The sequence below is a fragment of the Sturnira hondurensis genome, unplaced genomic scaffold (assembly GCF_014824575.4).
Source record: "Sturnira hondurensis isolate 20B ecotype Veracruz unplaced genomic scaffold, ASM1482457v3 Scaffold0016663, whole genome shotgun sequence".
Taxonomy (NCBI): Eukaryota; Metazoa; Chordata; class Mammalia; order Chiroptera; family Phyllostomidae; genus Sturnira; species Sturnira hondurensis.
This window is the reverse complement of record NW_028089294.1, coordinates 7,962,751-7,988,518: the sequence shown is the minus strand read 5'-3', so window position 1 is coordinate 7,988,518 and position 25,768 is coordinate 7,962,751. Positions and strand designations below refer to the sequence as shown.

The 25,768-nt window shown below is 44.6% G+C and overlaps 1 long non-coding RNA gene across 2 annotated transcripts; it reads left to right on the top strand.

Annotated features, from left to right (window-relative positions):
* The first annotated feature begins 425 nt into the window (after positions 1 to 425).
* LOC119001398 (uncharacterized) lies at positions 426 to 24,858 on the top strand. 2 transcript variants are annotated; one of them, XR_005069561.1, is made up of 3 exons: positions 426 to 629; positions 5,444 to 5,515; positions 24,105 to 24,858. It is a non-coding gene; the product is annotated as an uncharacterized LOC119001398 (long non-coding RNA). The 2 variants fall into 2 exon arrangements; XR_005069560.1 differs by lacking the exon at positions 24,105 to 24,858 and adding an exon at positions 6,060 to 6,140.
* The last annotated feature ends 910 nt before the right edge of the window (positions 24,859 to 25,768 follow it).

Genomic DNA, 25,768 nt, shown 5'->3' with positions numbered 1-25,768 from the left:
ATCCTGTTGTGCTCTTTTATACTATGTCCTGATCTGTCCACTGCAGGGTGCTGCTCCTAATAGGGGGTCACACCGCCATAATCTCTCACCTGGCCTTCCTTAGTCTCCTCCCCATGCAGGAGCCAGAGCCACCCTTTGACAGTACAGCCTGGTGTTACTACTGCTTGAGCCACCCCTCCCCTCCCGGCCCCCAGTGGCTTCTCATTTCACTTGAAATAGAATCTGGTGCCTTTGTCACGGCTGGCTAGATTTTACATGATCTGGCCTCTCCACCTTTCTGATTTTACTTCCTACCACGCTCTTCCTCACTCACCTCACTCTGATCACGTGCGCCTGCTGACCTTTCCCAAACAGGCTGATCTTGTTCTGGAATCACCCAGGAGCTGTGCTGCAGGAGATCAAAGCTCAGAAGCCGGGCAGGAGCCTGCGGCGAGGTTGTGCGTTGCCAGGGCCTGGACTCCTTTTCCTGGGCCAGCCTGAAGGGCAGCCGACCATTTCTAGTAGGTTCTGAGAGTGCTGCCCTCGGGGGAGTGGCTGACTCAGAGCACCAAGATTCAGTGGGTCCAGAGAACCCCCTCCACCTCTCTCCTTCAACAGAAAGCCATTTTCAGAAATGCCAAGGAAAGGAGGTGAGAAATATGGGGTATGAAACGACGTGGAGTGAAGAATCCCAGTATTGAGTGTTTCTCAGCACGGGGTAAAGTTTGGGGGTGAGATGTAGATGTGGGTGAAGAGCAGACGGCCAGAAGCAATCTGACAGGGGAGAGAGCAGAGGGAGGGAGTTGAGGTTCCTTCAGGTCAAAGTGAAAAACCTGCCCTCAGACCCTCAGAATAGTCACCAGATCTCCTTCTGGCTTCTATGTGCCAGCAAGGCCTTTGGGTTTAGGCTGCTTCCTCCTTGGTAACAAAGAGGCACTCTCTCCACTCCCCCCACCCCCACCCCCGCTATAATTTGCATAGGCAGCTCTAAGGCATCACCAAAGAGTTTCTGACTCATCACCCTGACCCCCTCCTATATCCGTCAGCTGGGGCAACTCCAGGTGGTGAGGTTCCCTTTCCTGCTTCCCTGGACCATTCCACCCTGGGAGGTGGGTGGGTTCTCCATCCTCATGATCCCACACCCCCTCCCTTCTTCCTGTTTCTCTCCACCAAACTGTATTTCCGTTTTGAGCTGAAAGTGATGGGTAGCAGGGTTTATTAAAAAACACACACACACACACAAAAAAACCATTTTTAAATCAAGGGATTAAACTCTGATTACGGTGGCATTTCAAACACGAGTCAGTGTGTAGATAAGATGGTAGAGTTCTGTGTTCTCAAAACCACAAAAATGAATTCCTGGACATTGTTTCCTCCTCCAGGCAACTTCTGCATGTTGCCCACAAGGAGATAGAGTAGGATCCTTGTAGGGACAAGAGGTTACAAGTTGTAGAATGCTCTACAGGTTTATCTGTCTTCTTCCCTGGGTTCAGTACAGCACCTTCTCCACACTGCTGGGCACCCACACGCTGCATGACACCCTGGCATTTTGCCCCAGGCAGCTGGCTTGAGCGCACTCTCATTCTGTGTTCTGAAAGCTTTGGGTATGGCACAATCTGTGGGATCTGTTTGGATTGGCAGTTGTCCCTGTGGACATGGGGCGCATCAAAGCAGCAGACGGGCTGCCTGTCTGAGACATTTTCCTGACATCAGGGCTGCTGGTCTGGCTGCTACTAGGCGTACACAGTACTCACGGAGAGAGGGCTTGAAATGGTCAGGCTGTCAATGCAAAGGAAAAAGAGTCCAAAGGTGTTTCGCATTGATTCAGAGAATCAGAGAAAAAAGTTAGTGAAGAATAGAATTTTCTCTGCGCCCACTGAAATTAGAAACTATCTTACTGCGCTTTCTGAATTCTCCAGCTCACTGGTGGCTCTTTTCCAGGCTCATTTGCTGATTTTTCTTTGTCTCCAGAAGGGTTAATGCTGAAGGGCCTCAGGGCTCAGTCCCTGGCCTGTTCCCTCCTCTGTCTCAGTTCCTTTTTGACCTCATTCAGATCCATCTTTAAACACCACCCGTATGTTGGTGACTCCCAGAGCTCTCCACTCACTGCCTTCTGGTCTCCTGTTACCGGACTGCCCACTAAACAGCTCCACTTGGAGGTCACCTTCAACAAGCCCCCACCGACCTCCTGATCTTCCTACACACCTGGCCCACAGGCCATCTTCTTCACCTCAGCTGCCAGTAGGTAACTTCCTTCTTTCTATAGCTCAGCCAAAAACATAAGAGCCATGCTTGACTCCTCATCTTCTTTTGCATCCTACCTCCAATCAGTCAGGAACTAGCCAAGTAAGGTCTATGTTCAAAGTACATGCAGAGTCCAATCACCTTTCGCCACCTTCATTGCTACCACACTGGGCCAAGCCATCACTATCCCTTGCCTCTCATATTCTTATCTAGTCTTCCTGCTTCTACCCTACCCCTGCAGTCCAGTGTTGATAGAGCAGCAAGAGCAATCCTTTAAGAAAATTAGTCAGATTGTGCCATCTTTTGCTCAAAACCCTGCAATAGTTTCTCATTTCACTAAGAGGAAATGTCGGCATCCTTACAGTGGCCAGCGTGACCCTCTGTGGTCTGTCCCCTAACACCACTCTGACCTCATCTCTAGTCAGACTCCGCCTTCGCTCACTCTGCTCCAGCCGCGCCTACTGCCTTCCTGCTTCTGGAACATGCCAGACTGGGTTCTACCTCAGGACTCTGACAGAGGCCGTCCCCTCTGCCTGGAGTACTTTTCCCCCAGATCCCTTCATGGCTAATTTCTTTATCTTTGAGTTCTTGCTCAAACGTAACTTTTCAATAAAGTCTTCCTTGACCCCCTACTTAAAATTTTAACCCTGGTCTCTCTTAAGTCTGTTTTACTTTTTCTTTTACCACCCCTCTCACATGCTGTACAGTTTCCTATTTCATATGTTTGCTTTTTACGATCTGCTTTCCTCTTTTAGAATGCAAGCTCCATAAAGGCAGGGACCTTTGTTGATTTGAACCATGACTGGTGATAGTTTTATTAAATGAATGAATGAATGAGTGAATGAAGGAATGAATGAATGGATGTGATGGACTCATGGACAGCCTTACAAGGCAGCCGCGTGAAAGGCTGGCAGTAGATACCATAGAGACCTTAGGTTGTAGACAGGTCCGTACCAAGGATCAGAAAGATTCGAGGTGGTAATTGGAGCCAATATTGTGAGCCACAATTAAATCAGTAGCCGTCTGGAGTCTGCTGAGTTGGCACTGATAATAAGCCAATCTGATTAAAAGAAAAATCTGTGGACTTGAGAGGACTTCCGCCAAGATGGAGGCATAGGTGGAAACACTGTGCCTTCTCCCACAACCAAGTTTGAATAAAACAAAGGTTTGGAGAAACAAAGACACAACCAAAGGACAGAAAATTGAATTATACGGAAGTCCGACTACATCTAACCGTTCAACGGGGACGGTAAGAGGGGCGGAGCCAGCAGCGAGCAGGGTCGGGCAGGACAGGGCCCCCGACCCAGGCGCGCAGGCAGACGGGAACCAGTTGGGGTGCGGGGCAGACCGCGGGCGCATATTCGCGCACAGTGAGACAGACCACGCAGGCCCCAGGGGGCGAGGGCTGACGGCGGTGGTACACTCGCGTGCAGTGGGACGAAACGCGTGGGCCCGGTGACGGCAGCAACTGCGGCACCGGTGAGGGCCGTGGCGGCAGGCGGCGGACAGGACGCCATAGTCCCTCTTTGACCCCGCCCCCACATACAGCGTCACAACCCAGCGACTTAGTTGCCCTGCAATACCAGTGAGAGCCATTGTCCCTCTTTGACCCCGCCCCCACATACAGCGTCACAACCCAGCGACTTAGTTGCCCTGCGATACCAGTGAGAGCCATTGTCCCTCTTTGACCCCGCCCCCACATACAACGTCACAACCCAGCGACTTAGTTGCCCTGCTCTAGTGAACACTTTAGGGCTCTGATCCTGCTATGGAACAGGCACGAACAACCCGAAAGATGGCACAAGAAGAACTCAAAGTCCCAGAGCCAATAACTCTAAGCGACCGAGAAATTGCCAGCCTCTCAGAAGCACAATTCAGGACACTATTTATCAGGATGCTCACAGAACTGGTAGATTATAGTCACAAATTAGAGGAACAAAGTCACAAATTAGAGGAACATATGAAGGCTAAACTAATTGAAATGAAGGGAGATGCACAGGAAACCAATAGTGATGGAAAGGAAACGGGGACTCAAATCAATGGAATGGACCAGAAGGAAGAACAAAACATCCCACCAGAAAGGAATGAAGAAATGAGAATTCAAAAAAATGAGGAGAGGCTTAGGAACCTCCAGGACATCTTTAAACGTTCCAACATCCGAATTATAGGGGTACCAGAAGGGGGAAAGAAACAGCCACGAGTGGAAAACGTATTTGAACAAATAATAAAGGAGAACTTCCCCAGTCTGGCAAAGGAAATAGACTTCCAGGAAATCCAGGAAGCTCAGAGAGTGCCAAAGAAGTTGGACCCAAGAAGGAACACACCAAGGCACATCATAATTACATTAGCCAAGACCAAAATGAAGGAGAGAATCCTAGAAGCAGCAAGGGATAAGGGGACAGTCACCTACAAAGGAGTACCCATCAGACTGTCAGCGGATTTCTCAAAAGAGACCTTACAGGCAAGAAGGGGCTGGAAAGAAGTATTCCAAGTCATGAAATCCAAAGACCTACAGCCAAGATTGCTTTATCCAGCAAAACTTTCATTTAGAATGGAAGGACAGATAAAGTGCTTCTCAGATAAGGTCAAGTTCAAGGAGTTCATCATCACCAAGCCCTTATTATATGAAATGCTAAAGGGACTTATATAAGAAAAAGAAGATGAAAAATATGAACAGTGAAAGGACAGCAAACACACAGTTATTAACAACCACACCTAAAACAAAAGCAAACCAAGAGGACAGCTAGATCAGGAGTGGAACCATAGAAATGAAGAACACATGGAGGGTTAGAAACAGGGGAGTGGGAGGGGGAGAAGGGGGGAGAAGGCACAGAAAATAGCATAGATGGTAGGTAGAAAATAGATAGGGGGGAGGGCGAGAATAGTGGGGGAAATACAGAATCCAAAGAACTTGAGACACGTGGTTATAAACTAAGGGGGGCAGAATGGTGGGGGAGGGAGGGTGGGGGTGGAAGGGATTGAAGGGGGGGAATAGAACAACTGTAATGGTATAATCAATAAAATATATATATATATATATATAAAAATCTGTGATCCTCCTAGTTAGTCCCACGTGGAGGCATGACTTCCCGATTAGTCTTTTTCCTCCCCTTGGTTTTTGGGAAGGTACACTGTACTTCACGGTGCAAAAAAATCTAATACTCATCTTGATTAGGATATGGAAATGGGTACTGGATTATGGTTTTTCTTTTTCACGCAGATGTACAAAGTGGAAGGGAATGTGAACATTTCGGGGGAGACGCCACACTCATGGAATTGGAGCTGACGTGAGGTAAGCGGGGACATTTTTGGGTACTGAGCTCTCTACCCACACACAGACTGCAGCCGCTTCTGTCAGGGGCTGAGGCACAGCACCAGGGAAGTGACGGTTGGTGTTGGGAAAGAGCAAATCATTTGATTATCTCAGGACCAATACCCAGAGGGATGCCTCAAACCTCTTCCATCTTTCTGCCTCCTGGGTCAGACCCTGTGGCCTAGGTTCTGGTACAACTACCACTTGCTAGTAGCTTCTCCTTCAACTCAGGGCTTCTGACAATGGCTTTACTGCAGGGGTGTGGTGACTGATTGTTAGTGGCATTCCCTTTCATGCTCAAAGGTCCTAGTAAAGATGATAAATTTGGAGGGCACCCTACACCTAGGGCTCCGAGTGGGTGGTGACCTTGCAGCCCTCCTACTGGTGACCTCTCTGCCCCACCCCCGTGCTCCCTCCCATTGGCTTTGGCTGTGGTGAGAACCTAATTGTGTAGAAGTTAACTTTCCCCAGAAGTTCAAAGTTTTACTCAATCTGGCTGTGTAATTTGGCCCTTGGATAATAGGGTGGATCCAGAAGGTTTTGGTCACCAACGGAGAATGGAGCCGACTGAGGACAGAAGCCACGGCCTGCTCCTGGGGACCAGACGCACACAGTGGGCGGATCATGGAGTGGATCTTAACATCCTGTGAGGGGAAGCCTGCAGCTTCTTTGGTGGTTATGTGGGCGAGTCATGTCGCCTCTCTGGGCCTTGGTGTCCTCATCTGCCAACAACAGGGATTCGGCCTAATGATCTGTTGGGTCCCCTGCAAGTGCTAAGATCCTGTGCAGCAGGATGGCATTTGTTTAAGTGTGGCTTTAGGAGTCAGAGCTGAGTTCAGGTCCTGGCTCTGCAAGGTGAGAGGTGTTCAATATTGAGCAGGTTATAAACTCAGTTTTCTCGTGGGCAAAATGAGGTTTACACTCACTCGTTGGCTTTTTGTAATGATTAAAGGCTATAATATGTAAGAAAACACCTTGTGAAGTCTGGCACATAATCACTTCCTGGAGGATGTTGGCTGCCATGACCTCGAGTGTGATTTGCATGGGATTGCTTTTGAAACGCATTATCTCACCTGTAGCTCTCAGCTGTGGGGGGTCAGCTGGGTGGCTACTGTCATCTTTATTTTATCAATGAGAAGAATTGAAGCTCGGAGGAATCTGATGATTTCACAGAGCTGGTGTGTGAGAGCCCCAGGACTTTGCCAGATGTGGGGGGGCGGGGAGCAAGGCTTGGGGGGAAACAGCCAGACACTCATTGAGGAGATACGGTTGTACTCACCTACCCAGCAGGACAGACCTTTAATCACCGCCATTTATGTAAGACAATTCTCTAGTTAATACAAAAGGAGAGCCAGGGAGAATAAAATGCTTTCTCCTTTTTAGACAATGTGGTAGGCTCATTCTTTTTTCTTTCTCTTTTTTGATAAATTTGACACATCGCAATTTGTACGTTTAAGGTGTATGGCATGTTCTTTGATACACTTATATGGTATTGTGAAATGATCATCATCGAAGCAATGTTTATCACATTCCACCATTGCCTCAATATTTGATGTCACAGGCCATCCCCATTACAGTGCATTAGAGCTCTGTGTGCAGCGTTGTGCTTTCGTTCTGCTGTTCCACTGTCCTGCAGGGTCAGGTGCAGCTAATGCCACCATGGGAGCACACTGTCTCACACGCCACCCACCCACCTTTCTGCTCTAGGTCCTGAGATCCGAGTCTCAACTATCCACCTCTGAGCTTCACCACTGCCCCGTCCGTGTCTGTCCTGGGGCTGCTGATCTCTCTTAAAATGGCATTGAGATTGTTCTTATCAAAAAACATACTTTTCAAAGAGAATATATCTTAAAGATGCTCACCACACACACACAAATTGTAAGTACAAGGGGGGATTCCCCCAAACCCAGAATTTATTTATAAAAAATTGTGTATTTATTTTTACATGTTTAAAATTCAGTTGCCTTCAAAGAACTCTCCATTTAATGCAACATTGAGACATTTTTTTCTAACTACTCAAAAACAGTTTTTGAACTTGTCGACTTTGATGCCTTTTAGTGTTTCTGCCAGTTTTTTTTTTGTGTGTCACCCCTTCCGCTTAGACAGAACAATCCTTTTGAGGACTTTTTTCACTCACAGAAATAAAAAAGTTGCTAAGGATGAGATTGGTTGAATAGGGAGGGCGAGGCATGGAGGTCATTCTGTTTTTGGTCAAAAACTGCTGAACACTCAACACGGCATGGTCAGGTGCGCTCATAAATCGCCCATCATGAAATGGGCAAAAGTGTTGAAAGAGTCTTCAAAAAAATTCAGTGGAGCTGAACACAGCCTCTCACAACAATGCCAGCTGGTACAGTGATATGGATGGGTTCCTAGAACCCATCTAGGAGGGGAAACCTGTACCACAAGGGGCCCACCCTCCAGAAGATAATTCTGTATTTTGGGGTGCCCCCCTCATAATTGAGGTGATAGGAGTGTTAACTAACCTCATCATGGTAATCATTTTGCAGTATATATATATATATATATAAATCATTAAGTTTTATACCTTAAACTTACACAATGTTATATGTCAATTAACAGTATATCTCAATAAAGCTAGATAAAATAAAAAACAATTTTTATTCCTTTACTTTCTATTCATTAAGGTAACACATGCTTAATGCATGAAAGGTGAAAAATACAGACATGCATAAAAAAGAAAATGTTAATCTCATAAATGACCACTATTAACATTTTCTACATTTCATTTCAGATTTCTTTCTATACCATATGCATACACCAATTTTGCAAAATCATTATCCTTTGTTTGCTTTGTTTTATAACTTTTGTTTCATACTTAAAATCTTTATGTGAGACTTTCTTCATGTTATTAAATTGATTTGTAAATAGACCTTCGAATGGGCCATTACGGGCGTGTACAAAAGTTCATTTAAGCCACTCCCCACTCCAGGTAACTAAGTTCTTCCAGCATTCCGTTTTTATAAATAATACCTAATGAAAACTTGCGCATGTAAATTTTTGTCCACATCTCTGATATTTCTTTGACAACAACGTTTCCTATGTTAAGAGGGCAGAGGGAATAAATAGCAAAATTTAAACCATGTTGGGAGCAGGCAAGCTACCAAAGTGCCCTTTGCAGTGGCCTCACGTGGCCAGTAGGTGTCACCTTCGCCTCACAGTTTTTCCTCTTAGCTATTTTCCTCTGGATGGTTTTTGAAAGCTCGGAAAGAAAAAATTTGAGTCAATGGAGTTCCACTCCCAATATTAAAATCTCCCACAAGGGACACAAAGCAACAGTGCCTGAGGGCTGCAGTTCTGGCTCTTCTGCTTTCTCCGTTGGGTTGATTCCATCCAACCCAGTGGCATGTTTACCCTGACCTGATTCTGAGAAAAAGGGTTCAATCTGGATGGCTGGCAAAACTCCATTCTTTCAGACTCTCCAGGAAAAAAAAAAACCATACAAAAGTGTGAAGAACAAAACCACACCACTGCTTACTGAGTGCTTTCTCAAAGCATGCACTAATTCAAAATTCGCAACAATTTGAATAGATAAGTATTCTTTTCAGCCCTTTTTCTAGATCAGGAAACTGAGGCTCAGCGATGCTAACTTGGCCCAAGGGCCAAAGCTAATTTAATGCTAAGAAAGCATTCAAACCCAGGTACATTTGTTTCAGAAGCCTGTGATTTTAACAGTGTACCTGGGCTTGTTACAAATACGGATTCTGAGGCCCCACTGGGCCAGAATAGCCTGGCAGAGGGCCCTAGAATTTGCATTTAAACGACCTTCTTGGGAGATTTGTATATGCATTAAAGGGAGAGGCTGATTTCATCTGTTCTGTGACCAACCGAACCAGCTGGAGGTCATGACCAGTGAGGCTGGGTTGGCTTTGGGCAGGCTGGGCCTTGAGTCATTCGGTCCCTGTTTTAAGTCAGCAGCAAAGGTCTTGAAATGCAGTTCTCTAGGGTTGGCATGTCAGAGAGCACATGATTTATTTTGAAATTGAGAGTTTTGCTGCCTCCGCAACTACTTTCCTTTCTTTTGCTGAAAAAAGATTCCTTGAACCTCTTTTCGTTCCTTCACAGAGCAGCAGTGTGGTTTGCCAACGGGCCGGTGCTCCCCAGCTGGACTGACCTGGGTTGGAATTCCAGCTCTGATGCCGAGAGCCTGGCCCGTCCCGGCCAGGTCACTTATGCTTGAAGTCTCAGTCCCTTCCTCTGAAAAATGGGCACCATTGCCCCACTTCAGAGGGCTGAGGAGAACAGTAAGTGAGTTAGTTACTGTGGAAGGGAGATATCCAGCACTGGCCTCATAGTAGGTGTTTAGAAAATGACAGAAAAAAAAGCATTGAATTAAATAATGGAGACAAACAGTTCTTTGAAACAGATAAGTGTAAATTTTCTACCTATTTTAAAACAGCTTTACTGAGGTATATTTATATATATCATAAAGTTCAACCATTAGTGTCCAGTCCAATACTTTTAGTAAATTTACCGAGCTGTGCAGTCATGGCGAAAATTGGTGTAGAACACTGAGTCAGTTTTCTTGGTTTCCTGTCATTCACCTCCTGCCTCGAGCAACCGCTGTCTCTACAGAGGGTTCTGTTTCTGAAATATCATATAAATGGGATCATACCACATGTAGTCTATAATGTCTGGTTTCTTTACTTAGAATAATGTTTTCATGGTTCATCTGTGTTGTAGCTCATATCAGCAGTTCTTTCCTTGTTATTGCTGGGTAATATTCCATTTTATGGATACACTACATCTTGTTTATCCATTCTTGACTCTATCATTTTCTCCAAATTCTCACCAGTATATGTTAATGTCTTTTTTTAGTATAGCTTGTTGTAGTGGGTGTCTAGAAGTATTACAATGTGGTTTTAATTTTCATCTTGCTAATGACTAATGGTGTTGATTATCTTTTTATGCACTTTTAATGCATTTGCATATTTTTAAAATAAAATGTCCATGCAAAACTTTTGCCCATTTTATAATTGGGCAGTTTGACTTATTATTGAGTTGTAAGTTTTTATGTATCCTACACACAAATACTTTACCAGATATAATATTTGCAAACATTTATCCCCTGCCCAGTATGTGGCTTTATTGATGCAGCTTTTTTTGAAAAAACATTTAAAGTTTTTTTTAAAATTTTATTTAATTTTATTTTTTTAATATATTTTATTGATTATACCATTACAGTTGTTCTATTCCCCCCCTTCATTCCCCTCCACCCGCACGCTCCCTCCCCCATCATTCTCCCCGCCTTAGTTTATAACCACGTGTCTCAAGTTCTTTAGATTCTATATTTCCCCTACTACTCTTGCCCTCCCCCCTGTCTATTTTCTACCTACCATCTATGCTATTTTCTGTGCCTTCTCCCCCCTTCTCCTCCTCCCACCCCCCTGTTTCTAACCCTCCATGTGTTCTTCATTTCTACAGTTCCGCTCCTGATCTAGCTGTCCTCTTGGTTTGCTTTTGTTTTAGGTGTGGTTGTTAATAACTGTGTGTTTGCTATCCTTTCACTGTTAATATTTTCATCATCTTTTTCTTATATAAGTCCCTTTAGCATTTCATATAATAAGGGCTTGGTGATGATGAACTCCTTGAACTTGACCTTATCTGAGAAGCACTTTATCTGTCCTTCCATTCTAAATGAAAGTTTTGCTGGATAAAGCAATCTTGGCTGTAGGTCTTTGGATTTCATGACTTGGAATACTTCTTTCCAGCCCCTTCTTGCCTGTAAGGTCTTTTTGAGAAATCCGCTGACAGTCTGATGGGTACTCCTTTGTAGGTGACTGTCCCCTTATCCCTTGATGCTTCTAGGATTCTCTCCTTCATTTTGGTCTTGGCTAATGTAATTATGATGTGCCTTGGTGTGTTCCTCCTTGGGTCCAACTTCTTTGGCACTCTCTGAGCTTCCTGGATTTCCTAGAAGTCTATTTCCTTTGCCAGACTGGGGAAGTTCTCCTTTATTATTTGTTCAAATAAGTTTTCCACTCGTGGCTGTTTCTTTCCCCCTTCTGGTACCCCTATAATTTGGATGTTGGAATGTTTAAAGATGTCCTGGAGGTTCCTAAGCCTCTCCTCATTGTTTTGAATTCTCATTTCTTCATTCCTTTCTGGTGGGATGTTTTGTTCTTCCTTCTGGTCCATTCCATTGATTTGAGTCCCTGTTTCCTTTCCATCACTATTGGTTTCCTGGACATCTCCCTTCATTTCAATTAGTTTAGCCTTCATATGTTCCTCTAATTTGTGACTGTAATCTACCAATTCTGTGAGCATCCTGATAAACAGTGTCTTGAATTGTGCTTCTGAGAGGCTGGCAATTTCTTGGTCGCTGAGAGTTATCGACTCTGGGACTTTGAGTTCCTCTTGCGCCATCTTTTGGGCTGTTCGTGCCTGTTAAGTAGCAGAATCGGAGCCCTAGGTTTTCACCTGAGCAGGGCAACTCAGTTGCTGGGTTGTGACGTTGTATGTGGGGGCGGGGTCAAAGAGGTACAATGGCTTCCCTCTGCCGCCACTGCCGCGACCCCCACCAGCACTGCAGCCACCACTGTCACCAGGCCCACGCGTTTCGTTCCACTGCACTTGAGTGTGCCACCGCTGTCAGCCCTCCACCACTGGGTTCATCCCCTGGGGCCTGCATGGTCCGTCTCACTGTGCGTGAATGTGCGACCTTGGTCAGTCAGCCCCACACCCCGACTGGCTTTGGGCTGCCCGAGTGCCTATGTTGGGGGATCTGTCTTGCCCGACCCAGCTCCGCTGCTGGTTCCGCCTCTCTTACTGTCCCAGTTGAACGGTTCGTAGTTGTCGGACTTCCGTATAATTCCGTGTTCTGGTCTTTGGGTGTGTTCTAGTTCTCCAAAACTTTTGTTGTAGTTAAACTTGGTTGTGGGAGAAGGCACAGTGTTTCCACCTATGCCTCCATCTTGGCGGAAGTCCTAAAGTTTTTAAATGTTGAAGAACTTTGTTTATATATGTAAGTAGAAGGGAATGGATCAAGTATAGTTATACCAATGTCACTCAATTTTCTGAACTCTTCCTAATGTGTAGGCTACTGTGTGGACTATTATTAAAAGTACTTTGGGAAAAAAAAAGTACTTTGGCTTGCAGTGTGTGTTGATCTCCCACCCTTGAACAAAGGCATGCCGAGCATCAAAAAAAAAAAGTACTCTGAGTGTTTTGTATCATTTGACAACTTAATTGGGTTCTGTTAAATTTCTCAAAGTTTTATGGAGATATAACTCGCGTACTATAAATTGGTCATTTTAACACCCATAATTCAGTGGTTTGGACACAGCTGCAGGGGCACACAGTTGTCCCCAGCACCCAGTGGCAGAACATTTTCCTCAGCACAGAGGGAAACTCTGTGCCCATCAGCACTCATCCCCCCATTCCTCCTCCCCCAGCTCCTGACGACGACAAATCTGTTTTTTTGACCTTTTGAACTTGTCAGTTCTGGACATTTTCATATAAATGGAGTCGTACACTATGTGGGTTTTTGTGACTAACTTCTTTCATGTACAATGTTTTTGACGTTCGGCCTCGTTGTAGTGTGTATCAGTATTTCATTCCTTCTTATGACTACATGATATTCCACCACACGATACACTATATTTTGTCTCTCCATTCATCAGTCGATGGACATTTGGATTGCTTCTAGTTTTGCTCTATTAGGAATATTGCTGTTGTGAATATAATATTGCTGTTATTCAGTTCTTCTGGTTACTTCTCTAGGAGTAGAATTGCTGAGTAATGTGGTAACTCTACTGAAATTTTTGAGGAGTTGCCAAATTGTTTTCAAAAGCAGCCGTGCTATTCTACATTCCCATCAGAAATATTGAGGATTGCTATGTTCTGCATTCTACCAACCCTTGTTATTATCTGTCTTTTCGATCACAGCCATTTTAATAGGTGAGAAACAGTTTCATTGTGGTCAGGCTTTACCGACGACAAATGATATGGAGCAACTTCGTGTGCTTATGGAAAGGAGGGTGTATATATATACATCCCATATACATTTCCATTTATGTATCTATTTACACACAGCTTTGGAAAAATGTCTATATACCTCTTTGGTCCACTTTATAATTGATTTATGTGTTTTTTTATTATTTAGTTGCAAGAATTACTTAGATCGTTTGAGTATAATTTCTTACCTGAATTAGTTGTCTTTTCACTTATCTACCTATCTATTTATTTTTATACAAGCAACTTCTATTCACTTGGCATGGTATTCATTAAGATGTTTTGCAAGCATGTCAGTAAGTCAGTTTGCTAATTTTATAATTTCAAAATTGTAACTTTCACAGGAAAATGATTTAACATGGCTAGTCTGATTTTTAAAATCCCTTTTATTTCTAGACTTATTTAGATATAGTTGATATGTAATATAGTGTAAAATTAAGGTATCGAATGTAATGATTTGATACATGCATACAGAGTGGGGCAAAAGTAGGTTTACAGTTGTGAGTACACAAAACAGAGTTTGTTCTTATATTATTATTTATTAATTGTTGTATTATTTTCTATATGAACGACTGAATACTTACTGTTGCCCCACCCTGTATATTATAGAGTGTTTACTGCAATCAGATTAGTTAACACATTAAAACTCCTAGAAGAAAACACAGGATAGGCGCCTTCACATTGATCTTGCAATGACTTTTAGGTCTGACATTTAAAGCAAAGGCCACAAAAGCAAACACTGACAAGTGGGACTTTGTCAAATTAAAAGGCTCTGTACAGCCCAGGAAACTATGAAAAAATGAAAGAGTAACACATGGAATGGAAGATATGGAGAAGATACTTGCAAATTATGTATCTGAAAGAGGTTAATGTCCAAAATATATTAAGAACTCAAAAGCAAAACGTCCCAGTCAATTCACTTTAAAAATGGACAGAGGAACTGAATAGACATTTTCCCATGGAAGACACGCCAATGGCCAACAGGTACATGAAAAGTGTTCAGCATTACTAATCACCAGGGAAATGCAAACACAAACCACAGCGAGACGTCACCTCACACCTGTTAGAATGGATGTAATGAAAAAGACAAGAAATTACAGGTGTTGACGAGGATGTGGAGCAAAGAGACGCCCTGTGCTTTATCAGTGGGAATGTCAATTGGTGCAACCACGGGGGAAAACAGTGTGGAGATTCCTCAAAAAGCTAGAAATAGAAACTACCACATGACCCAGCCATTCCCCTTCTGTGCATTTACCCAAAGTAAGTCAAAACACTTATTTGAAAAGATATGCGTGTGCCCCAGTGTTCACTGCAGCATCATTTATAACGGCCGAGATACAGAAACAACTCAAGAGTCCGCGGATGGCTGCCGTATGGGTTTCCGAGGGGCTGCTGTCAAAAAGTAGCATGAGGAGAGTGACTTAGAATAACACACGTTCATTCCTTCAAGTTCTGGAGGCCGGAAGTCTGAATCAAGGGTGTTGGTATGGCTGTCCTTTCTCTGAACCTTCCCGGGGAGAGCCATCGGTGCCTCTCCAGCTTTTTGGTGGCCCCAGATGGCCCTTGGCTTGTGGTGTCATCACCCCAATTTCTGCTTCCATCATCGTCTTCCTTCTGTGTCTTTGCTCACTTTTCCTTATAAAGACACTGATCATATCGGGTCAGGGGCCCACACCACTCCAGTTTGACCTCATCTTAACTAGTTACAACAGCAATAATGCTATTTTCATGTAAAGTCATTCTAGGGTACTAGGGGTTAGGAGTTCAACATATCTTTGAGGGGAAATACAGTCCAACCCATAATAGCTGCTGAGTATCCTAGAGTTTCCTGGTAAGAGGGAAAGAGACATTATGCACCGACTCTGGGTGTCCAAGCTGTGGGTGGGCGGTGGAACACGAAGTATGAGAATGGAGCGGGGCTGACATTCTAAATCAGGACGTGAACTTGAGGACCTGGGAAAATACTGTGGCGAATTAAGGGAGAGAGAATTTGTCCATTTCTGATCCTAGTCATTGTGTTAATATTAAACTGGATGTTTTTGTTAATTAAGCTTTTAGAGTCCAGGAAATTTGGTGTGCAGGTGGTTGAGTGGGTGAGTGGGGCCTGCTGTTCTCTGGTGCACCCCCCCCCACCGCCCCGCACAGCCGCACAGGCTCTGCGTGGCTGCTGCCCGGTCTGCTAGGTGCATGCTGCATTCTGACGGGTGCCATTTCCATGGTTAAATCTTTTCAATCTCACCCTTGGGAATGGCTACTTAAATGCATCATTGCTCTAAGTAGTGAGGAAGAGGAGTCAGCATAGACAAATTTTTGAAAAAAATATGGGCGGTCACAGGAAACTGGTTATAGTACTTTGATGGGAAAGCATGGTTAATTTATTTTAGTTTTAAATTTTATTAATATTTATAATTTTACTTCTAAAATTTTGTGATTTGAATGTATTTAATTGTCCAACAGAAGGGCCCGAGGCCATAGTGTGCACAGGACACTTTGGGATCAGGCACATCTGTGCCAGGCGGACACTGGAAGGGCGCTATGTGTTCCTATTTGGGAAATTATTTTACTCCAGGCCTGACGTTTCTCAGAGTGTCCTCCTGGCTCTTAGTCAGGTGGCTGGGATGAGTGCCCTCGCTCACGGCTGCTTTCTTGGTTTGGAATCCATCTGGCCATCTGGTGGGCAAGGAGATGACTCCTTTCTCCCCATGGGGTCGGAGGCCCCCTGGGCTCACACACACCAACCACCGCCAGAGGCCAGCAACCTGGGAGAGGCCAGGCCACGCTTGATTTCCTTTCTTTCTCTCTGTCCCTTAGTGGCCAGCCGACCTATTTTGCAATGGGAATAAAGACCCATTGATTTGTTTTAACAATATTTTTACTAGTATAATTTTATCGAGGAGTTTTATGCTACTGGGTTAATAAAATTTATTTTTAAATTACATTTACTTCCTTCTAGTAACTTCAGGCTTAGTTTGTTCTTATTTTTCTAGTTCTTTGGGGGGTAAAGTTAGGTGGTTTGAGGTCTTTCTTTTTGCCTGATACACTTATCACTGTAAGCTTTTGTCTTCAGATGGCTTTCGCTGCATCCCAGAGTTGGAGCTTTTTCATTTTCACTTGAATCAAGATATGGTTTGGTTTTCCTGTTGATTTCTTCTTCGCCTCATTGATTATTCAGGAGCATATGGTTTAATCTCCACATACTTGTGAATTTTTCTTCTTAGAGTTGACTGCTAGTTTCATACCATTGATGGTTTCTGGATTCTTGTTAGAAGTAATTGCTGTGTGTAGCTGTGTATCTGGTGTGATGGGAGGAGGAGGGAAGTTTAGGAACCTCCTGTATTGTCATCTTGATTCCTGTTCACTTCTGAATTCATCTTATCATTTTCTATCATGACATTAACCCATTATAATTAGAGAAATGTTTGAAGATTAATTAGTAGAGAAAAAAGTTACTCCAAGTATTACCGTCTAGAGAAAACTACAGCTAACAGTTCAGTATGTTTCTTGCCAGACCCTTAATTTGCACTGTTAATATAGTTGTTATCATACTGCATATATAAAATTTCCTCTTGCCTTATAAACTTTGTTATAGCACAAACCCTCCATGTTAGAGCAAGTTTGATACAAACACTCTAATGGCGGCACAATATTTCATCATGTGAATGTGTGGTTGTTTATGTGACCACTCACTACTTTCACCAACAAACAAAGTTGTGAACACTGCCAAGGACATCTTTGTGCTGTGTGGATGGGATAGTTGGAGAACATGATAGCTGCATGCATGTGTATATCTGTTTTGAAAGCAATGTTCTCTAAGGGTTACACCAACTTAGAAGTGGAGTCGACATGTTGAAAGCTAGTTCCTTAGGTCTTCTAGAGTTAATGTCTCAGAGGGCTCTGATTATGCCTGGAAAGGGATCTGGGGATGAATTAGGGTGGGAGACAGCAAAGGGACAGTGGAGATTATTTACTAGTTAGCCATATTTTCTTACAGATTTGCGCAGGCCACACAAAACATCATGCATCTTGTGGATCTTGTGCTCAGAGGGCTGGAGGTGAAATTTCACTGGCCCTCAATTTCCCTAGTGCCTTTTTAGAGAAAAATTAGACTTAATACTTGCCCCTTTAACAGTGAGCTGTCTTGGATTAATGAAAGAAATTGAAAAAAACATAAGTAAATGAAAAGATATCCCATGTTCATGAATCAGAATAGTTAATGTTGAAATGTTTATCCTATCCAAAATCACCTATAGATTCAATGCAATCCCTATCAAAATTTCAATGGCATTCATTACAGAACTAGAAAAAATTAATTCTATATTTGTATGGGACCACAAAAGAGCCAAAATAGCCAAAGCTATCTTGAGAAAGAAGAACAAAGCTGGCAGTATCACACTTCCTGATTTCAAACTATGTTACAAAGCTATAGAAATCAAAACAGTGTGGTACTGGCATGAAAAGAGACACATAGCCCAACACAACAGAGCATGCATCTATATGTCAACATATATAAGTCAAGAATACTTAATGAGAAAAGGAGAGTCTCTTTAATAAATGGTGTCAGGCAAAGTGGATCTTCTCATGCCAGAGAATAGAATCGGGCCCCTATATTGAACTGATCACAAAAACTAACTTGAAATAGATTAAGGATTTAAATGTAAGACCTGAACTGTAAACCCCCTAAAACAAAACGTAGGGAAGAAGCCCCTTAACAATGCAGCAGTATTCACAATAGCCAAGACATGAAAACAACCTAAGCGTCCATTGAAGGATGACACATATGTGGGAATCTACATACATAATTCATTCATAAGAGAAGGAAATCCTGCTATTTGTGATGCTATGATGGATCTTGAGGGCCGTAAGTGAAACCAGGCAGACAAAGACAAGTGATCTCGCATACATGTGGAATCTAAAAACATTTAGCTCATAGAAACAGAGAGTAGAATGGCAGTTGTCAGGGGCTCGGGAGCTCGGGACATGGAGATGTTGGTCAAAGGTGCAAACTTTCAATTAGAAGAAATAAATTCTGGAGATTTAGTGTACAGTGCAGTGACTGTAGTTAATGCTGTATTGTGTAGATGAAAGTTGCTATGAGCTTTAGTGTTATCTCCATAACAACCACCAGAACAAAATTGTAATTATGTGAGGGGAGGGGTGTGTTAACTAAACTTATTGTGGTGAACATTTAATAATATATACGTGTATCAAATCGTTGTATTGTATAGTTTAGCTTACACAACGTTATATGCCACTTATATCTCAGTAAACCTGGAAAAAGAAAACACAAGAAAGAAAGAAAGAGAAAGAAAGAGAAGAAGGAAAGAAAGAAAGAAAGAAAGAAAGAAAGAAAGAAAGAAAAGAAGAAAGACAACAAGCCAGTGAAGTGTCTCTGTGGGTTGCCCAGTCTACCTTGGAAGTCTGAAAGGCTGCTGCAATTTCTCCCTCTCTCTGTCTAAATCATGAACTTTAAAGAGTTGCTCTGAGAAATCACCACTAGGAGATGCTCACGATTCAAAGTCCTCACAGCAAATCTTGGTGATTTTTGTTCCGCGTTTATCTGAGCTTTGCAGGTTTCTTTTGTTCTAAACCCATTGAGAATTGAGATCAAATATCCGTTTCTCAGATCCCATTAGCGCCCCCGAAGTGAAATAAGGGTGATCATGCCCTTTGTTTCACCGAGTGAAATAGACTGAAGGAAATGGCAACCCAGACTACCTGTGATAAGGGTAATTATATGTGCTGCATTTGATTCTTTTCAGGGAGACATGAACATTTCACCTTCCTCTATTTCAGAAGAGGCTGGTGATAATGGCCATGTGACTGGTAACAGGTATTGAGTTTTCACTTCCCACTAGGCACCAAGCTAATGACTATATTCTTTATCACATTTAATTCCCATGCACGCTGTCTAAGTTCACTGACACAATGTTCTTGTCCCCATTCTGCAATTTCAGAGGAAATGGAAGCATAGAGAGGTTACCCACCTAGCAAGTGGTGGAGCTGAGATTTAAACTCAAAGCCTTGGACGCTCCTGCGGCTCATTTAACCCCTTCACTATAAGGAGGTTGAACTATAAACGATGCTTCCTGGTCATTATCCCAGCGTGACAGATGAAACTCCATCTGACAGAGGTCAGACCAGTTAAGGGTCTTGTCCCTGGTCCCAGCTGTCATGGAAGGAAGCCTAGACTGTGTTCCTACTTCCTGTCCAGAGGGTTTCCCCTCTTTATCTTGCAAGCTTAGCATTTGCAAAAGGCCATGAATAAAAAAGAGGAAGAAGTGGGGCTCCTCGGGTGGGGACACACAGAGGGGACCTTAACAGGAAGAAAAACTCTAGAAGGCTGCCAGGTGGCACACCCTCCTACCACCAGGTTCTTCGGGGCTGCGCTCTGCTTGGGTTGTGAGGCTGATTGGATGGAGACTGTCTGCATGTTGGGTGCAGGGTAGAGCAAGCTAGGGTGGACCCATGGTGTCATCCTGACTTTGGAATTGCTTGGTCACTCTGTCAACAGTAGGTGGCAGCAGTCCCTTCCTGCAGGAGCCAGGTGCTTTGGGTTTCTCCTGTTACTCTTAGTTTTGTCCTTGGCAGTGTTGAAACACAAAGTTAAGTGATCTTACAATCTTATTCCTGTGTTTGTATAGATTTGTTTCTTCTCTGTCCACACTTCTGTCCCTTAGCCGCTTGTCTTCAAGACAGTGGCTCACAGCTGTCACTCACACAACCTTTCCACTTATTCACACCCCCAGCCCACCCCTGTCTTCTTGGGCAGCAGCTGCCTTTGCGTGGAACTTGGCCCTCACGGTGACTCACGACTTTAAAGCTCAGCAGGGCTGTGGAGGCCACCTCCTGCTGGGGGTTAAGACACTGTCCCCAGGGGTCTCTGTCTGCAAAGTGCAGTGCTGAACTGCAGGGACAGATGGCACATTGACCTCTCCAGGAGTGGATGAGGGGCCAGAACAGCCAGTTGAAATCCTCAGGAATTGTGAATGAGTGAGTGCTCTGTGATATAGGTGGGAGGATTCTGGGGAGGGGGCAGTGAGGGGGTGGGGACAACGGAGACCCCCCAGTATTCTATGCAAAAGACATGCAATAAAGGATGAATGGGAAAACCAGGCTCTGAATCTTCCTTTCTGCCTTCCCTCCCTCCCTCCCTCCTTCCCTCCTTTCTTTCTTCCCTTTTTTCTAATAGCCTTATGGGCCCACAAGTACACATTTCACTTGTAGTTAGCAGTTTGGCGATCCTTTGCGGTACCTGGGCTAAAAAGAAACCGGACTGCGAAATGCTCGTAAAGCTAGAATAAGAACAGAGCTGGCTCAACCAGTGTGCGAACCCTTCCGGCCACCAGCTTTCTCTCCTGAAAATTTGAGATTTGGACAAGAACTTTTGGAAGGTTTAAGAGTTATTAATTCTAACATTTTATTTGGGGGGAAAAAGTTGGGAATTTCAAACCGACATCTTGGGGAAAACGCTGATACAAATTGTTTTAAACACAATGCGGAGAAGGGTGTTGGGTCCTTAATCTCCAGGGTTGTCACGGATGCATAGAGTGAGACCCTTGTCAAGACCACCTACATGGTGTGACCCACCAGAGAGCTTCTGAACCGACTGCACACAGAGGACTTTACAGACTTGTGTGGTAATTGCACAAAGCTGACCATTTATAACCTGCTGGGGCCTGCTTGTATGTATGTCTTAAACACTCTAAAGACAAATAAATTGTCACAGTGGTCTATATTTGGTGACCCCCTTCTTTTCCACTCCTGTGTACAAAGCTGAAGTGAGCTGGCTGCTTGCTCTTGGTGCAAACATAATAGCCCAATTGTCCCCGCATGCCAGGGGGGGCTCTGGAGCACACCCAGAGCCCTGTGGGGACCCACAGAAGGAAGGTGACTGTTCGGACATTCTGTCTGTAGTGGAGACAAGTTAATGATCCTGCTTGGGGCGTTTCAGAAGTTTATTTAATGATGAAATTGGCCCCAAATTCTCCACCGGGGCTTGTAAGTTTTGTGCAGCGCAAGCCGGGGCGAGAAAGCCGTGAAACACACATTCGTGAGGGGTGTTAGCCTGTGAGGAAATGGCAAATCTCCTCTCTGATCTGAAAATACCATTTGAAAAGTTGTGCCCAAAGATTTTTTTTTCTAACCCAGGTCCTATCGAGCAGAAAAGCAAAATGGCAGCTTAATCTGTGAGTACACTTGTCAAAACAACCGACTAAAGAGTGAAGAATTCATCATTAATGTCATGTGGATAGAGAGAATGCAGCTCTCTGATTGAATTATACGCACACATATTTTACCGAATTCAGTCAAACTGATTCATGTTGATGCAGCCTAAATGTGCCATTGGCCTGAAACTCAGTCTGTAGATTGGATGTGAAAGTCTTGAATAGAACAATATGCATTCCCCCAATATCAGCTTCCTAACATCATGACTCTGGTGGGTATTGCGTTTCTGGCCTTGTCGGAGTTGCTGACAAACCCCCGGGTTGCCAAGGGGATGGGCCTGTTGCTAGGAGGACTTCTCTGGACTTGCAGACAGACTCCCGGGGTGTTAGTAAGCATGAGTGACAGGGACATTGAAAAGACTGGGAGTGTCACCTTCTGATGACAGCACCAGTACTAGCACCTTATACTGATGGGCCTTTCCTTTCAAGCCTAGGGAGTGCTGCAGGTGTTCTTTCATTAACTAATTAGTGAAGCTAATGAGGGGGGCTCTGGAAGGAAAGGAAGGTGGGGCCAGAAGCCCTTTGGATGCGGTTCCTTTTCGGTTCCTCCCAGTCTGATGAGGACAGGAGTGTGGGCGAGTCGTCAGAAGGATGCATCTCAGCACAGAGTGTGAGGAGCGGAGTCATTTGCCCTCCTTGAGGGTTCCACCCTCCTTAGACATGTGGAGGCTGGTTGACTCTGGAACCCCAGGGGGGCTCGGCAGAGGAAGGGTTCACCCTAGAAGGGGGATAGGATAGGCCGGGCCAGCAAAGTCTTGTGTTAAATGCACGTGTGAGGACCCCACTCCCTTAAAATGTGTAAAGAGATTGCCTTGAAAATACATTGTCCTGTGAAGCTAGAGGGGATTGGGCAAAGGCATCGGTGACTTAGATGTATTTTGGGCAAACAATGGAGCAGGGCAGGGCCTTCAGAGGCAGCAGGGAATAGGTCAGGAAGTAGGGACATCTGTGGAAAGAATAGACAAAAAAAGAGGCGAGGGAAGAATGTACCACCGAGAGTGAACCTTACTGTAAACTATGGGCCTTAGCTAACAATAATGTCTCAATATTGGCTTATTGATTGTAACAGATATATACAAAACATTAATAAGGAAAACTGGGGAGGTAGGTATATGGGAACTGTGTTCTTTCCACCCGATTATCCCCTCCCCACCAATTCTATGAGAGGGAGAGAATGTTGTAGGAAAATTGAGCAGAGCCCTGTGCTAAGCTAATCAGTGCAGTCTCTAGTTGAGTTTAAGTAGAAGGAAGGAGAGAAGTGTCAGAATACATTGAAGAGGGAGAGTAGGACCTACCCTTAAAGTTGGGAGAAAACACACCCCAGTCAGAATCTCCCCAGGATCAAGGGAGGTGGGGGTGCAGAAGCATCTGCGTGCTCAGAGAGAAGGCTCCAGCCTGGCCCCAAGAAGGGTGTGACCCTCTGAGCCCGGGGAAGAACTAGACCTAAGGAACAGACTAAGGGGTGGTGGGCGGGGGGGGGGGGGGNGGAGGAAAGGGGGGGGGGGGGGGGGGGGGGGGGGGGGGGGGGAGGTCCAATGAACAACAACCATGACACTGATAACTTATTAAGTGCTAAATACACCCTTTAAAGGCATTATTTTATTTACTTTCCTTAGCAACCTGCTACAGTGGGCACGGTCTTTTATGTCCACTTCTGGGATGAAGAAGCTGAGGCTGGGGAGGCTGAATAACTTCTCCAGGTTCACACGGCTCACAGGTGTCAGGTCCAGGCTTCAAAACCAGTTTGGCTAATGCCCTGGGTTGGCTCCTAACCTTTGTGCTTTCTTCTCCAAGAGTGGCTTTCTGAAGAGTTTCTTGCTTCAGCAGTTAAAGCTCTTAGTTAAAATCTCTTAATTATTAATCTCTTAGTTAAAATGACTGTCATGCACTTACACTTTTAACATTTGCCTCTGTAATGAGTTCCTACCACACCACACACGCCCTTACTCTACCAAAACCTCAGTTGTCTGATGACATTTTTTTTGCTGTGCTGGAGAGAAACGCAGAGGCTGAGCTTGATATCCTGTTAGAGAAATAAGTCAAGAACAGCGACTTTTTTCCTCATTGCAAAATCAATCCCTGTTTGTTGTAACTAATTTAGAAATGATAAGCACAAAGAATATTACTCCTAATCTGGAAGGGGGAACAAGAATCCTCTGAGGGCAACGTGCTGCTGAGTGCAATGCAACAGATTCACGAAGCATGCCATGTGCCAGGTGCAAGGCCAGGTGCCCAAGAAGAAAAATTAAACCCGACCCAGTCCCTGGTCTACCGAAGGTCTTGATCATGACAGACATGTAAAAACAAAGAGCTCCACTTTGTGTGTTAAATAAACTCGAAACTCTGTTTAGTCCCCACATCTCCTCCAGGTCGCACCACGTCTGCCTCCAGAGAGCTCACGGGGCTGGAGATGCTGCTTCTTCTAGAAGACTTTGGAGCGCTGAATCTCAGCTGCCAAGCCCTCGTTCTGAGCCGACACCCTGTTGATTTTTGTACACTGCGTGAAAATGGCCCACATGAGGAAATCAAATCTGCGTGCAAAGCCAAACCCACACACACTCCCAGCATCACACAAAGCATGAAGCACATCATTGGCTGCCTTTGGTCTTAGGGAGACATAAGGAAGGAAGCGACCCTCACGCTGATGGATCCAACCTCAAGCAACTCTGGGTCTGGAGTCCCTGTTCTGTCCTGGTTACGAGGAAGACAAGCTGGGTTCTTGGGGAGCTAACCGGTGGGACTACAGCACCCAGCTATGGCGTTCCTAGGTGATCTGGGATTAGTTTGTCACCATGCCTCCCACAGAGGCCCAGATGAATTGTCACAGACTTGCAGCGACTCAAGGACTTGTGTGCTTCAGAGATGGGGTGGTGTGGGAGTGAGTTTTCCTTCAGAGTTCACGGGGACACTGACTGAACAGGTCCGCTCTGTGCGACCTGTAACAATGCATCCAGCTGCCGGTCTCGGTGCTGCACAAGCAAGAAGGCCTGTCAGTACACACTGGACACATACATTGTTGTCAGACTTGGGTGGTTACTAACTCCTCCTAGCCCATTACCCACAATTCGGAAGGCTACTGCTCATCTCAAATAATTTATTTAGCAATATTATATGTCCACTATGTGTCAGACACAGTTCTAGGCATTGGAGACATAGCAGTGGGTAACAATGTAAACCACGGTACATGTCACTTATGCTTCAATAAAGTGGTTTTTTTTCCTTCCATAAAGTGTGAGGCATTAGAGAGAGAGAAAGTATCAGTGGAATGTGTCGCATGCCAGATGGTAAGTCAGATAATGTCAGAAGGCACCTAATGGAGGTGATTGAGTGAGTCATGTGGCTTGTGGAAGAGTATTCTAGGCAGAGGAAAGAGTAAAGTCTGAATGAAGAAAGACCAAGGGTCACTGAACAAGGGTGAGTGACCGAAAGACAAGGGAAGGGAGACGAGGCCAGAGAGGCCGTGCAAGGCCAGATCGGCTCTGGCTTTTCCTATGAGGGGGAAAGGAAGCAACTGCAAAGTTTGGGCAAGGAAATGACATGATCTGACTATTTTAGGTGGATAATTCTGGATGCTTTGCTGAGAAAAGACTCTAGGGGAAGCAGGGTAGAAGTAAAGAGATCAGTTAGAGGATATCGCACCCCCAAATGACAAGTGATAGTTACTTGGACCAAAATGGTAGCATTGGACGTGGTAAAAAGTAGTTGAATTCTGCATATGTTTTGTAAGTTGTGTCAACAGGACTCCACAAGAGATTGGATGCAGGATACTAGAGAAAGAGGAGTCAAGTATCTGAGCTACAGGAAGGGTGGATCGGCATTAACCGAGACGGGGAAGAATGGGGAGGAGCACGCCAGAGGGCAAATATCAGCAGCTTAGTGCTGAACGTGTAAGTTTGAGGTGTTTATTAGGCATCTAAGTGGTGATGGCTATTTTATACGTCTGGAGTTCAGGGGACAGGTCTGGGCAGGGGTAAGTCATACTTTGCCAGAGACAGAGTTGGGTATTTACAAGTCTGGATGAGATCAGCGCAGC